This window comes from Corvus cornix, chromosome 9 (assembly GCF_000738735.6).
Source record: "Corvus cornix cornix isolate S_Up_H32 chromosome 9, ASM73873v5, whole genome shotgun sequence".
Lineage (NCBI taxonomy): Eukaryota > Metazoa > Chordata > Aves > Passeriformes > Corvidae > Corvus > Corvus cornix.
Genome location: NC_046339.1, coordinates 5,843,055 through 5,857,353, shown reverse-complemented (window position 1 = coordinate 5,857,353; position 14,299 = coordinate 5,843,055). Strand labels below are relative to the sequence as shown.

The following is a 14,299-nucleotide window of genomic DNA, read 5'->3' as shown; positions in this document are numbered from 1 at the left end:
TTAAGAAGACATTACTCAAACCTCTCAATATTAGCAGTTTCATGCAAATATTAAAATCTCCCTTTAACTGAAAAAATGTGAGTTTCCATACACATGCCTAACATTTGACCATGGAAAGGTTTCTGATGAGATAATGAGGTATTTTGGGAGACCAACTGACAGAACCGGGCAAAAAAAAGCGCCTAATTTTGCACATGGAAATGCTCTGAAGCACTTCAGCACAAAACATCTCTTTTTCTCAGCTATTTCAGCTGCCCTAATATGGGGACCATCTCTTCCTATGGAAAGCAAGAACACTTCTGGCAGAAGAAAAGCACACCATGGAAAAGGAGCAGAGGTTGATAGCCTGGGGCAGGACACAGCTCTAACACAACCTGAAACACCCTCAAAGCCTTCCAATGTATGTGCCCCTGCTGAATCATGTCCAAACTTTCAACTAAAGATTCAGAATACAAGGCCTCTCCCTGAGACCTCTGTGAAACAAACACTGTACTTCCTGTCGACATCAAGTTCTTTACTACCCAACATCATCCTTTAAATTCTGCGCAGGCACAAAGGGAGAAAGCTATCAGCAACCAGCAGCACGTTTCAAATAAACTTCTATGAAACTACTATCAGGACTGTTGCTACTGAATCACATTTAAAAAAAAAAATCTAGACACATCCTCTTTTTTTTTTTTTTCTTTTTGTTCTAGGAACTTCTGAAACTTTTTACAGTATACCCTTAATCATAATGCAAAAATCAACCAAAGCTATACCATTTAATTATGGAAAGACAAAAGGTGTTGTTCCACTTTAACACACAGTGGCAAGATTATCAGTGCTCAGTTTGAAGAGAATCAGACAAATATTTAAGTAGAAAGGTAAAGCTCATTCAAAATACAATTTTTAAAAAGCTTTGTTTCATCAAATTTTGTCTGGCTTCAAAATCTCTTGAAGTTTCCACTTCAGTAAACTGATGGCAAAATCGCTTTGGTCAAGCTTTGGAAGTCTGTTTCTGCAATCAAAAAGAATCCTAAAAAGTCCATCAGAGATGTGAAATTGAGACATTATTTTCTGTCCAGTGTTTGTCAATCTGCAGACTGTACTAGAGGAGCAAAGAAGCTCAAAAAGTTTCAGATGAGGAAAATCTCTCCTTTCTCCAGTTACTTGAGATCCATACCTGAATAACCTGTGAAAGATACACTTTCAAGAACAGCTTACAGGAGAAACCCCTCCTTTATATACCCTTAGTATTTAAAAATTAATCATTTCACAATAAAGATGGAGTTTGACGTACGGGAGAAAAAGAAAAAAAAAATCTATAGAAAGGCAGATTTAAGTTATCTGGGCAGATTTATCTGAAAGAAAAACTTTCTAATACAGGAACTCATGAAGACTTGACTAGGGAGGTGATAAGATCTCTTCAGCTGAAATCTTTTTAGAGAAAAATGAAAGCAAACATCTGTCAGGAATGATGCAGATATGGCTGATTCCCTCCCTGAGGGAAGGTGCTACATTAGATGACCTCTTGACATCTTTTCCAGGCCTGATTTCTATAAAATTCTGTAGTAACTGAACTTGACAAACTATTAACAAAGAAAAAAAGCACTATTGGAATTAATATTAAAAAATGCTTAAAAAGAGAAATGAAAAGAAAAAGTTAGAGTTCCTTTCCCTCTGCCAGGCATTTATTAGTTGCCACTTGTTAAGGACGCTGAGGAAGGCAATATGCATCATGATCAGATTTCGAAAGTGAACCACTCAAGACCAATCTCTGCAGTGCACATTTAAAAACCTGGAGATTTCCAGGGCTCTAGTTAAAGCCTAATCATTCAGTTTTTAAATACTCATGGGCTTGGTGCTGTAGTGAGAGTGAAACAGTGCAGTGCAACTTCATAAAGAAGCCAGCGTATCGAAAGAACTTGGCAATTCTTGCTGGCACTTTCTCTGCTGGGTGCCAAACCCTTGGGAGCACAGAGCTCTTTCAGGATCTGTGGGAACAACAAATGCTTCGAGGATAATTTAAATTTGACATTTTGCTTGTAATGAAATTTAGTTTTATAGCATGAAATTCTTCCAAGAACCAGAATTCCTTTTTCTCTGCAAGTCTAACAGCGTAACCTTGCCAGGCCTAGAACCACTATTAATTCAGAAAGTCTCTGGAGAACTTACTGTAAAGCGAGCAGGAAAGCGAGCACAAAAAGATGCAATCTTTAGAAAGTTTCTGCATGGAAAGCAAGGCCTGCATTTCTACTTCTGCAGTGACTTTTGATGTTTGATGTTTTCTTTTTCAATCCAAGCTCAAACCCTGAGCACGTTTCCACACTGCTCAGTCTAACCCAGCACTTCACAGTCCTCCTTCACTTACTACCTTACTTACTTACTTACATACTGGTAACACGTTCTGAGATTTCTGAACTTAATAGTAACACTTGTGCACCATACCCCACTCGATTCTAGGTTAAAGTACAAGTTTATCATCATTTCAGTGATTTTTCTGAAGACTGAAAAATCAGAGTTAGTCACAAGGTCATACTTCTCTAGCCCCAAAATATTGCTTCACCCACAGCTTCCTCGGTATTATGCAAATAGTATTTTATATTTCTCTTAGAAGTTTTGTGCTATATAAATCAACTTTCTCTTCATTTTTGTTTAAATTACAAATTCAAAGTGAGACTGGACAGAGCACTGTATGTCATCATTATCTGTTTATTCAAGGCACCTTCTGCCAGGATCAGATAAACCAAAAAGTTAACAACTAAAACTGTCTAAAAAGTTTACTGACAGAATTCATCAAAATAATTTCTTCTACGACCTGAAACACTGTTTTAATGATGTTCCCCCAAAAATAAAGACAAAAAAAGTAGTCTGACTGAACAATGGGGCGTAATTGTACGTACCCACATCTTTGACCTTCTGCTGCATTAATAATACAGCAGTATTAGTTTTGAAATATCTGAAGTGAATGGCTCATTAATTTTTCACCTTAAGCTTAATAGAAATTTGACAAACAGTTTTATGCTGAGAATAGACACTCCAAGCAGGACTTCACAGCACATGACAGGAATAAATTAGAGCATAAAAGACAGAATAACGTGGGTTTGGTCAAGTAAGACAGTTCTGTCACTCAGTTGCCTGAAGTGAACAGTTAGTGCAGTGCATTCCATTTATCCATTCCCAGTGCATACTCTGCACTGTCCTTTGTCAGCACTTGATCTTGTATTAAGCATGACAAACTCAAAGATGTACAAACTGACATGTCGTAGACATTTATGTTTTTTGTGCTTTGAACTCGTATACAGCTTCCCCCCACCTTTGCTGGTAACATTCAACAGCTGCTAGCTCCCACTGGTTCTCCTGCAGCCAGCCACAATGATTTGTTTATATTTCTCTGAAAAAATCATTTTATCTGTGGTTCTTCTGGCTTTATCTAACCAAACTGAAATGAGCTGTGCAGCACCTATGACAGGGAGGCTTCATGAGCTGGTTGGTGGCTCTGGGTACTAAACTCACACCATGACTGGTAATCATTGTAATTTTGCTATGCAGCAGCTACTTGATTAAATCTTCAGCTACAGCTGCTTACAATACTGTCCCCATGTCCATTTTAAAGGGAAACTATTCTAACCCAAAAAATCAGCCTTCAATTAAACCTTCACATCCCACTTAGCCTCTGTTATAAAATGCACCCGCCTGCTACACCTCACAAAGTCACTGACATATTTTTTGCCTTCCTAAATTTTCTCTTTGAACAAAGAAACTCATTCTAGCTGTTATTTCTTGCTGAAAGTGTATACAGTCAGAATACTGACCCAGAAAAACTGATGCTGTTCTGCAAATAGTTATGAACAGGAAATTCTGGGAAAGAACTCCACATGTGCTCAGTTTGGACTTCCAAAGTCAAATAATGTTTTTCTGCATATTAAGTTAAAGAGAGACCTCTTCCTCTAACAAAAATGGAACCATGGAACACTCCATGGTGTTTAAAATGGAAGTAAGAATTGATTTTATTAATGGGAAGGAGAAGACCAAACTTCAGACTGTCAAATATCAGCTAGGATAAGCAAAAAAATAACTGGCACAGAAAAAAGTTACCCAAGAGGAGCAGAACCTGGAGCAGGTGCCTACGGAGTAAAACTGGTAACAAGAAGTTTCCTGCTATGTCTTTATTCAGTTCTCTATGAATTACCCACTGGAACTACAATGTGGAACATATGTCAGCTTTGAAGTGCTTTGCTTCACTAGCCACTGGTAGAAATATGGAGGAAGAGAAAAACATTTGCTTCTCTTCCATTAAAAAAAAAAAAAAAAGAAGTTTAAAATTCTGCAACCAGGGATTTTAACAACAGCCACAAGAAAGGCCTTTCAAAGCAGCTTTACAGGCAATGAAGCATGAGATGATGAATCACAACAGCATCGTGGCAGCTTGCATTTCAGGATGCATGGCCACAAATGGACAGGGGATGCTTAGAACTATGTAGTGATTGGAGATATAGGTGAGGAAGATGTCTGTGCCTGTGAAAGGTTTATGCACATTTACAGGAAATACAGAACTGAAAGGCAGTGAGGATCACCCAGAAGAGAAACAAGCTACTGAGAATTCTCAGAAAGGATCTAAAAAACATTTTTCAATTTTGTCTTAACATTGCTGATAGTCAAAAAAAATTCTTCAAAAACAGCTTTTTAAAAAATTCACATTCCTATGATGTTAGGAGTTAACAAAAAGTTTAAAAGAAAACTGAAGATACCATACCACCTGTGATAAACTCCCCAAATAATAATAATACATCCACTGATACACAGAGAAAACCAGAATCCTATAGAAATACTGATTTGCTTTTTAAAGTATATTCACTGTATTCTGTTTGCATAACATTTTGTTAAGGGAGTGGATGCAAATCTGTGTATTACTCAAGACTGTCTCTTTAAACTGATTTCTGCCGTCCTTAAAAATAAACCTAAATATTCCATAGTTAATACGAAAAAAAACCCCAAACCCTCCAGAACTTGCTGTCATCTTTTTCCCTCCCTCACAAGGAAATGTGTTTAACCACCATGAAAGAGAAAAAAAACATCACTCCCCTCTCTCTCAGTGCAAATCACTCTTGTCTTAATGCCTACTTAATGTACTTTAAAAATACTGTCAGTCTTGATTCTTTTTATGATACATAGAATAAAAAGCAACACATTTATTGTGTAAAAGCGAAACTGCTTTGACACACTGATGCAAAACCATCTCATTAATTTCCCTGCTCCTTTCTGAGAAGATTTAATAAAATGGCAAGAATAAAAAGAAAACCAAGCAACTTTGCACAATACCCTCACCATTTTAAATCCCCCTTTCCACTTAGCTCATTGTAGTGACTAATAAATACAATGACATAGAGGTGGCCAAAATAGAGCAGCATTACATAACATTTCCACATCAACTGACACGAAGTAAAATTTTTCCTTTTTAAGTATCCTACAATTATGTAACCACTAAGTTGTAAAAAGGAAAGAGCAGTTCTTCCACATATTACAAATAGCTAAATCCTATTTTTATGTTCTACTAACAATGGAATGTAGCAGGAGAGAACGGGCAAGACAATTCTCAGGTTTTCCTGTGTTAGCAAATGCCTGTCTCACTACGGAACTGAAAGAAACTCTCCATTGATAGCAGGTTTGGCCACATGACAAAAAAACCTCCCAATGTCCAACATTTTAACAGTGGTGGTGGATATTTAAAAGGGTTAATCAAAGTCTTATGGGTTACAAGACAAAAAATAAATCTCTCTTGATGATTTAAAAATAAGCTTATTTTTAAAATTCAATAATCATAAATATAAGGTTCTGCACAATTTATTCTTTGCCATTCATACTGAATTCAAACTAGCATATTCAATACTTTAGTATCTCATTTTGGATTCTATTTGAGGCATTCTTGATAGCAGAAAATCTGCTTATATTTAATGAAGGTAGAAGGTGCTAAGATCATAGCTACAACCCACTGTAAGGGGGGTGTGTGGAATTAATCAATGCTGAAAAGATTGGAAACACTCAGAAACATCAGCCATGTAAAAATCTGACCACAAACTGCTGCAACCATATTATCCAAATCTTAATTTGGATTATAATTTGATATCTTCTATTTTCCTAAAATATGCAAAGGTATTAATCCAATAGAGTTCAGCAGAACTACTCGAAGCAATTGCTCTGATGTTCAGAACTACTGCACAATCCAAATTATTAAGTATCAGACACATATTTGGACTTTGCTTTTTAATCCTGCTCTTAGGGAAAACTACTTCAGGAATCCTATACCTGCAAGCCTATGTGTGAAATGTACCTGTTTGTTGCTCCCAGAAAATATATTACCCAGACTATTAGCTATAGGATATTGAACTGGAATCTGGAGGGAAGCTCATGTGTATGTGTGTGTGTGTCTGTGCAGGAGGGAACACAAATCAAACTGATGAACTAAGCTTGGCAGAGGTGGATTTTAAAACGAATACATTACAGAACATTTTTAACTCAAGTGCCAAGCACATTAGGGAATTTGTTATCAGTTTCATTGAAAAAAACCCCAATTCTCTCCCTCCTGATCCAGGCAGCCACCAAGCAGGAGTATCCTGCAACGGAGTAGGACCATGAAGTCCCACCAGCAAACACAGCACACAGCACCTCCTGCATAAATTATGTTTTCCGTTAACCACTTCAAGAAATAAGGAACTTCTGGCATATTAAAGAGTTAATGGGCTGGTCTTAGAGCTTCTTCCCTCATGAAACAAACCTTGGTGATGGCGACCACAGATGGAACAAGCAACAAACGTGGAAATGAGACACTGATACAGATTTCCTTCCCTTCAGTGATGATCAAGACTACATTTAGTAAAAGAAGGGTCTTGCTTTATGTGCAGTAGGTTTGCAGCTGCCAGAACACACATCAGGTAACATATTCAACACTTGTTCTGATTATGAACAAGCACAGATCCCTGTTTACTCACAATAATGAGATTTACTGTTATTAAAAATAATAAAAGCCTTATAGTGCTCTACAAGGAATGGAATGCAAATAGAAACTCTGTAAGAAAACAATGCAAATGACAGGTTTAGGATGACAATTATTTTGTTTATAGCATGTAGTGAACATTGCAATGACTCAACCACGTGCTGTCTGTACATATTTGGAGGAGGGCGTGAAATAAAACTGTGTATGTTATCTGTGGTACCACATGCTTTTCTCAAATAATAAATATCTCTGATGCATTTTTCCAGATTTGTTTGAAATCGTTAGAAGTCACAGTTTGGCATCACCAGAGTTTAATTGTGCCAGCACAATTGTTTCAGGAGCCATATTATGAAGCAGATCAGCACACTTCAAAAATCAGTGCTCTTAAATACATGAGCAGAGTAAGAGGTAAGCTGGGACAAGGAGGTGGAAGGCATGGCAAGAATTCCTCCAATTCAACCCAAAGCCTTGTATTCCCAAGCCACAATTCCAGTATCCCACAATACCTATATCCTCTAGGACACAAAGTCATTCCCAGGCACAGAATGACACTTAGATATGCACATCAATTCAACAGCTTCTTCCAGATTTTAAAAAAATAACTGAAAAATCTTTATATTATCCTTTTTCTCTATTTTTTTCAAGGAATTACGGGATAATTCAAGAAAACCATTTAAAAAAAAAAAGACAGCCTCTAATATTCTCTCTGAAAATTGTAAATAATTAATATGTATCTGCTGTTTTAGCAGTTTAAAGAAGCTGTAGTGTTAATTTTGCTTGCACGATATTAATGTCAAAACATTTTTAAAAGATGATAAATCTACTAATAATGCATGTCTAGCAATGTAAAGTATGTTAATACCATTTAGCTTTGTTTTGGTGGGGCATGCAATTGAAACTGCAGAGATGCTAATTTTCACATTAAATTCTGATTATATGTATCAAAGGCATACATGAAGTTTAAAAAAAAAATTAAATCTCTATCAGCTTTTGTCTTGTGCTAAAGGGCTTTCACCCAGTCAAAAGAAACACAGAGAGGAATCAGTGGTTTTAAAAAGCCAGATTGCAATGGAAGTGTTCCAAGTTCTCAGTTCATCTTTATTAATCTTTCACACTCAACATCAGATAAAGCAGATATATAGGGTCATGTACCAGTAATAATCTGATTAAAATTACTGAAGAAAAAGAAATATCCTGGTAAATCAATCTCAAATGACAGTTCTCTGAAATGAAGATTCAGGTGTTCTCAGACCCCTATTAATCGTGTTGATAGTACAGAGTGGAGAAAGAACTACGCTCAGAAATTCCTAAAATTCTGACTCTATGGAAATCCTTGTAACACATATTGGTTTATTTCTTGGATTACAGAACAAACAAACCATAATCTATTTGCAGTGCTCCTCAGAGATATGAACACTGGTATTTAATTTACTTAATAACTTGCTCATGTATTTGCAATGTTTTATTATGTTCATGCTGACTCGTGCTACTGCTGGATTCAGCTTTGGAAGGCGATTACAAACACCCAGGAGAACTGGATTTTGTTTTGTGCACAACAGCATATTTTCTGTGAATATTCATTCCAAACTCTAAAAGGAGCCCTTGGCCCCTAAATGATTTCTGAACCATTTCTTGTAAGGAGCTTTGCATCCTCAAATGAGCTTGTGCAACCTGAGATGAGCATGAAAAATTAATCATTTTCTTCAAATAACAGAGTTGAGGAGCTGGTTAATGTTCAGGTTAAACTCCCTGAAATTCAAGGACAATTCGAGTTAGGAAGATCAGAAGCAAAGAAAATTTGTAAGAAAACAGAAAATAAGGCAATGCTTGAAAAAACCAATTCCTTGTTGAAGAAGGGTAGAGCAGCAGCATCATTTCAGAATATTGCATTTCAGGCCATGTTTTAAATGACAAGTCAGTGATAAACATATATTCCTACACATACTTTTAAAAAATGCTACTTAGGATTATTTTTCAAATTAAATAAATAGAACAACATTGCCACACACACAGTGGAGATTATTGCCAATTATAGCTACTAAAATTCAGCAGAAAATAAGAATATTGTAATTTGAATTATTACTTATAACTAATTTTAAAAAGTGTCCCCAAGTTTCTTTTTCTGGGGGGGAAATAAATATTTTTTTTGTCAGATTATATTCATATCTAAAATAATGCACCCCCTGGCAGTGGGTTTGGAACTCCACTGCTAGTGGAATTTGGAATCTCAGGTTTTTAAACACAGAATGACCTGCGAAAGACCAAATGCTATAACAGAATAAAAAACTTGGAAAGACAAAAAAGAAAAATATAGTGCTAGAACAATGAAAAATGAACATGGAAAACAACAGAAACTTTACAGACCAAAACTAAAATATTGAAAAATGGGTATCATGTTCTACATTTTTCTGCTTCTACACGTTATTTTGTAGAAATATCACATTTCAGAAGCAAAATATAACCAGGAAAGTTCCACAGATTTTTCCCATTCTTTAGGCAGGCTCAAAGCATTGCTTATAATTAACACAAATGTGTTACCCTGACTCATTTGAAGACACTTTTCCTTTTAAGAGGAATAAAAAGGGCAGACTCTTTACAGCTCCTCAGAGAACATTCCCTTCCTAGCTTGGGTCTTGCCACAGAATTCGAAGGACATGGCAGCACTGAACCATCCTTTGTTCCTTCCCACAGTGCTAAGTGTGCAGAGCTCACTCGGGTCACAGCCAAGGCAGGAAATCCATTCCCCTATTTTTTTCCTATTTTTACGTAGAACACAGGTCAGCAGAATACCAAAAGAGCAGTGGAGGAGAAGAAATCAATAGTTTCCTTTTGACAGTTACCCTGAAGTTTAATGCAATTTAAATGATACCTAGAACAATATAAAACATACACGGACAGAAATGCCTATGCAAATCTTGCTCTTTGTAACAACTGCACCTTATCTAAACTGTTAGAAGAGGTGTGCTACTGAAATACAGCAAGTGCTAGCAAAGAGCTTGCAGCAAGTAAATTGTTTCCACAAGCTGAAACTGCAGAGGACCTGGCTCTCCTTTAAAAACATGCAGGTCCATGGAAGATACATAAATCAAACTATGTGCAAAAACTCTGCCAAGGAGAGGACCTGTTTATGCTAAAGGTCAGTACCAAGCACAATGTTCCTTGTTTCATTTATTCATCAAAGTTACAGGTATTTGCTATGGTGGTATCTTGACAACTTCTTAAGTGTGGACAGTTCTAATAAACATACTCCCTTTCAACAGCTTACTATTAAAATTTATTCTCCTCTGACATCTCCAAGGACTACATCTGTCTCTGAAGAATGGGACCTCAAGGTTTCAAAGATCCACAGCATCCACATCTATCAAGAAGACTCTTGACATGTCTGAACTTAGATATACAGAAAAAGAAACGAACTGAAAAAGTATTCAGGACTCATAATTCATGTATGTGTCTGGATATTATGGTAAAATCACCTCATGCAGGCTTCTGATTCAATAATTAGTTGGACATCAGGAGGAACTTCTTCACTGAAAGGGTGGTCAGGCATTGGAGGGGGCTGCCCAGGGAGGTGGTGGGGTCACCATCTCTGGAGGTGTCCAAGAAAAGACTGGATGTGGCATTTAGTGCCATGGTTTAGTTGACAAGGTGGGGAATGGTCAGAGGTTGGACTCCGTGATCCTGGAGGTCTTTTCCAAACTAACTGATCCTGTGACTCTATGAACTAAGGCAGAATGATGGCACAGATACCTACACAGACTATTATGGCCTGCAAACACATGGATGTGCTCGCACACACCCCCACACCAAGCCTGTGTCGCATGAAACGGAGAACTCTCAGCTGCCACTGATGTGCTTCTGGAGAGCACAGTTTGGGCATCAACCTCACCTGCCAGCAGAGTTCGCAAGCTCTGATGTGCTGTTGTATTGACACAAACCTCACCCAAGATTTTTTTTCAATGAGAAAGGCACAGCATCACCCTCCTACATCACTTAGTCATTACTGCAAAGTTCATTCAGCATTTGTGTTAAAATATGTTTGCTAATCCAGCCCTCAGTGTTGCCTATATTCTGATTCTATTCACTGTCACAGTTCCATGGTTTTTTTTGCCTGAAGTTACTCAAAGACACACAGAGCTGGTGAGCCAGCACCACAGCTCTACTGTAGGTAGTAGATGTTTGAACTCTATCATATTGATAGGTAAAAGGCCCAAGAAATAAACAGAAATACGGCTCACTGAAAGAAACACAAATAAAAAGAACACATGAGCTATTGCAACAACATGAGTTAAAGAAGTTATTTTCATGAAAGGAATGTGTCACAAGTAATCATCACTTCCATTTCATTTTGTCTCCTTCTCAGTACTGGTAGAAATAAGTAGATGCCACATTTGTAAATTCAATTGGCACTGTTTTGCTGAAGTGACAGATGATTCATGTTGTGATTGCCTCTACACCATGTAGCACCATTCTTTATTGTCACAGGTACTGTATTTCATGCAAGAGTGCAAACTAGCATTTGCAGTTTTATAATAAACCATTTCCTGTCAATAGTGCTGTAAGAAAGTTGCAATTTGCCCTCAAGTATCTGTTTTCTGCTCAGAAACAAATATTTACAGCCACTCAAAGATCAAATATGATTTTCCTATGCAGTCAACACTCCATTCTCAAACCTGGTGCATAAGGGCACTTCAGTGAGACAGAACTGGCTGAGCAGTTGAGTTGTCCACCACTGCTCATTATAAGGCAAAAATTCAAATACCCCTTTACACAATTTCAGGCTACCAATTTTACTGCCTGCAGTTCAACTGCAGTAAACAAGTCTAATATTTAACTAATAACAGACCAGAGGGCAAAACCACTATTTTAGCCTGTAAGTGGAGCTGATCTTTTCTACTGTGCTTTTACTTCATTTGTGGCTTTTGCACAAAGAGCAATACAATAATTATGTGGAAAAGGTATTTAATGCTGTGAAACAAGCAAAAATTTACTACATGAAAAAGCACGAGCTATTGCTTTGCTACCACTCTATTTTAATTAAAATTAAATTTTCATCAATTTTGGTTTAATCTGGTTAAGCAATTCAGAGTCCTGATTATCTCTAAAAACGAACTGAAAATGTAGCTCAGAATGAAGCATGAAGAGGGCACTTGAAAGATATTCCATTATTTTCCTGACAGCCACAGTCATCAGTGCTGAGTGAAGCCAGCTGCTGAGAAAATGATAAATACATTTAACTAAGTAGACACATATATGTATAAAGGACTGCTGCTTGCACTGATTTGATAGAAAACATGGAAATGAAGGAAAATACTTCTTTAAGAAAACCACAGCCCCTTGATTCATTTCTCATAAAAATCCAATCCTACTTATAAGTAGAGTTGAAAAAGTGGCACTGACTCTTGGAAAGTGTTAATGGGCTAAGAGAAAACACAGAAAAAGGAAACCTGAAACAATCAATCACCCAAATTATTTAATATATTAATATGAATTTGCTATAGGCTATCATTTATCTTCCTTACAGAATGCTGTTGTACATATAATTAGATAGTATTAGACCTGTATTGATGAAACTTCATATATCTATAAACCTATATAATTTAATGACAAAATTAGATTTTTTTTAACATATGCAAAGTTGTTTAAATAATAATTTTCCCATCAGAGCTTATTGAGCAGAATAAGGTATTGCCTTAGATTAATTGGTTTAATTATACATGCTTAAAAATTTATTCAGTACTTCCCTGTCTCCTACTGTAAGTAAGTAAGTATTTCAAATTTTGCTAGTTAACCTGGAGCTTAAGTGTGTTCCCTCTATGAAAGGTGGTGTTTTTCTACCACTGCTTGGAAATGTTGCTCTTAAGTGTTGGTTCCCTATATTCTGGCTACTGAATTATAAAATGAAACCATTTTCTTCTGTTCCTAGAAAGTCTTAGTCAACACAACACAAACCTCTGTAAGTAACCACCAATATAACTCAATTACTCTTGGGGGTTTTTTTGAATCCTTAACTTGAATTCCTTTATATTGATGAGCTCTTTAGACTCTGCATGGAATCACATTTTTCAAGCTGTAACTAAAAATGTGTTCTATAAAGGATATGTATCTCATGCCCAGCGTTGATATTAGAAAGTCATTCCACTTAGATCATAAGCTTCTTAAAATCACCTTTGCACTGTTTCTCAGAGGCTTTGGAATAAATTTCTGGGTTTTTTTTGAGAAGTATTATTAGTCACATTCAGTGTGCATGGAATTTACATTAGGAACCTCAGTACCCAAAGGCTCTGCTTCCCATGAAGTATTTCTAAAGAGAATTCATTGAGACAGAGAAGAAAATGAAACTGTTATTTAACTCTGTACTCAGGGCAGCTCCTGAAGGACATGACTGATGTAAAAGAACTCCTGCAAGGTAACAAAGTCTGTACTGCATCGTCCCTAATCCACTTCTTAACCATAAACACACTGAAATACACAGATGGCCCCTTTTGCACAAACTGCCTCAAACCTCTCTGTTCCCTGCAGCAGAAACTATTTTTATTTTTATTATTATATATTATGTATTTTTATTATGGTCAGATAACTTGACAGTTTCCACAACAGCCAACTACCTGAATCAGAGCTGGCAGCCAGCAGCTGGAAATTTCCTCAGATCAGAAAAGCACATAGTCCATTGAATAATCAAGAGTCTGAAATAATTAAGACTAATTTCTGAAGCTCTGAGTGCCTCTTTAGAGCAACTTCTATAAATACAAACCCCTCATTAGCTCAAGTGTTGCTCCATGAAGTTCTACACCAAGCATACTTCCAGCTGTGGTGCTTCCTGTCTGTATAAAAGAACAGTGAAAGCTACACCAGAGGATTCCCACAGGCTGGCACACACAGCCAATCTATATGGAACACACCCACGATTAATAACCTGGAGGTATTAATTTAAAATACAAAATACTAGAAAAATTCATTCAGAAGCACTGCAGAAGCACCAATGACAATGAAGACACAATGAATTCCCAGTCCATGCTCTAAAATTAATTATGAGCTGGGTGGCACAATTATTTGGCTTGGATTATGTACGAAGTCAATCTTGCAATTACAACTGATTGGATTATTCTGCCCTAAAATTTCACAGAAATATTTCTGATAAACAGTGTACATGTGTCTTGAAATGGCAAGAAGAAATTAAACTACAGGTACTATGAATTAGTTATTGTGGTGTTGGCCTTCTTCAAACTGCTCTGGCAATTCTTTAAACATGCCTATTTTAATTTTTTTTAAATTAAGGAAAATACACAATATTATGGTAAAGAGATAAGTCACAGTTTGGCTTTGTGA

At 36.7% G+C, this 14,299-nt stretch overlaps 1 protein-coding gene across 8 annotated transcripts in view; it reads right to left on the bottom strand.

Moving 5' to 3' along the window:
• The window catches only part of NAALADL2 (N-acetylated alpha-linked acidic dipeptidase like 2), a 421,429-nt gene that overhangs the window by 111,195 nt on the left and 295,935 nt on the right, over positions 1–14,299 (bottom strand). The gene's annotated exons all lie outside the window — the stretch shown is intronic.